The sequence below is a fragment of the Neopelma chrysocephalum genome, unplaced genomic scaffold (genome assembly GCF_003984885.1).
Source record: "Neopelma chrysocephalum unplaced genomic scaffold, ASM398488v2 Primary Assembly neopelma1_225, whole genome shotgun sequence".
Lineage (NCBI taxonomy): Eukaryota > Metazoa > Chordata > Aves > Passeriformes > Pipridae > Neopelma > Neopelma chrysocephalum.
Genome location: NW_020897887.1, coordinates 181,547 through 183,117, shown reverse-complemented (window position 1 = coordinate 183,117; position 1,571 = coordinate 181,547).

Genomic DNA, 1,571 nt, shown 5'->3' with positions numbered 1-1,571 from the left:
GGGCAGGGGCTGCCGAGGGCTGAGGGTGAGGAGCTGAGGGTGAAGGGGTGCTGAGGGTGAGGGGCTGTGGAGGATGAGGAGCTGAGGGCAGAGGCTGCTGAGGGTGAGGACCTGAGGGTGAAGGGCTGCTAAGGGCAGAGTTCCTGAGGGCAGAGGCTGCTGAGGGCTGAGGGCGAGGAGCTGTGGCTGAAGGGCTGCTCAGGCCCAGGGCTGCGGAGGATGAGCAGCTGAGGGCAGGAGCTGCTGAGGGTGAGGGACTGTGGAGGATGAGGAGCTGAGGGCAGGAGCTGCTGAGGGTGAGGGGCTGTGGAGGATGAGGAGCTGAGGGCCAGGACCTGAGGGCGAGAGGCTGCTGAGGGCGAAGAGCTGAAGGTAAGGATGCTGAGGGCGAGGAGCTGAGGGTGAAGGGCTGCTGAGGGCGAGGAGCTGAAAGCAGGGGCTGCTGAGGGCAGGGGCTGCTGAGGGCGAGGAGCTGCTGAGGGCAGGGGCTGCTGAGGGCAAGGAGCTGAGGGCAGGGACTGCTGAGGGTGAGGGGCTGAGGGCCAGGGACTGCTGAGGGCAAGGACACCCGACCCGGGCACTGCAGAACCATCCACCCTCACCCTCAAGCAGCGTCGAACGACTTCCCTCAGCCTCTCCCCGCCTCGTCCCTCAGGCCCGGCCGGGCGGCCTTTCCCGCCCTGTCCCTCACGGGGGCTCCGGGCGGGGCCGTGCGCAAACCCCGCGGGAGGGGGGGTGTGGGAGGTGTTCCCTCAGTTCCCGCTCCTGAGGGAATCGTGGAAAATCCTGAGGGAAGGGAACCACAGGGATCATCCAAATCCAACCCCTGGCCCCGCGCAGACACCCCAACAATCCCACCCTGTCCCTCAGAGCGTTGTCCAAACGCTCCTGGAGCTCTGGCAGCCTTTGGGGCCGTGCCCACTGCCCTGGGGAGCCTGGTCAGTGCCCAAACACCCTCTGGGGGAAGAACCTTTTTCTAATATCCAACCTAACCCTGGCAGAGCTCCAGCTGCTCCCTCGGGTCCTGTCATTGCCCTCGTGAGGAAGCTCCAGACCCCCGAGCTCTCCCCTCAGCCCGTTCCACGGGCTCCCGGTGCTGCCTCTTCCCTCCGGGGGTCCCGGGGCAGCAAAACCACCAAAGGCAAAGGATGAAAAAGGCTCGAGTCACCTTTGGGGCAGCAGCTAATTGCTAATTGTGGGCACACAGCATTCGATCTTTGCTTATAACACATCATTGGAAAGCTGGGACAAGCTTTCGTCACATGTAAGGAACAGGTTTCCCAGAGAAGCTGTGGCTGCCCCCGGATCCCTGGAGGTGTCCAAAGCCAGCTTGGAGCAGCCTGGAACAGTGGAAGGTGTCCCTGCCCATGGCACTGGGGTGAGACTGGGTGAGTTTTAAGGTCCCTTCCAACCTAAACCAGTCGGGTTTATAGAATCCTGAGGGGCTCACAAGGATCACGGGCTGCAACCCCTGGCCCTGCACAGACACCCCAACAATCCCACCCTGTCCCTCAGAGCGTCATCCAAACCCTCCTGGAGCTCTGGCAGCCTTTGGTGCTGTGCCCACTGCC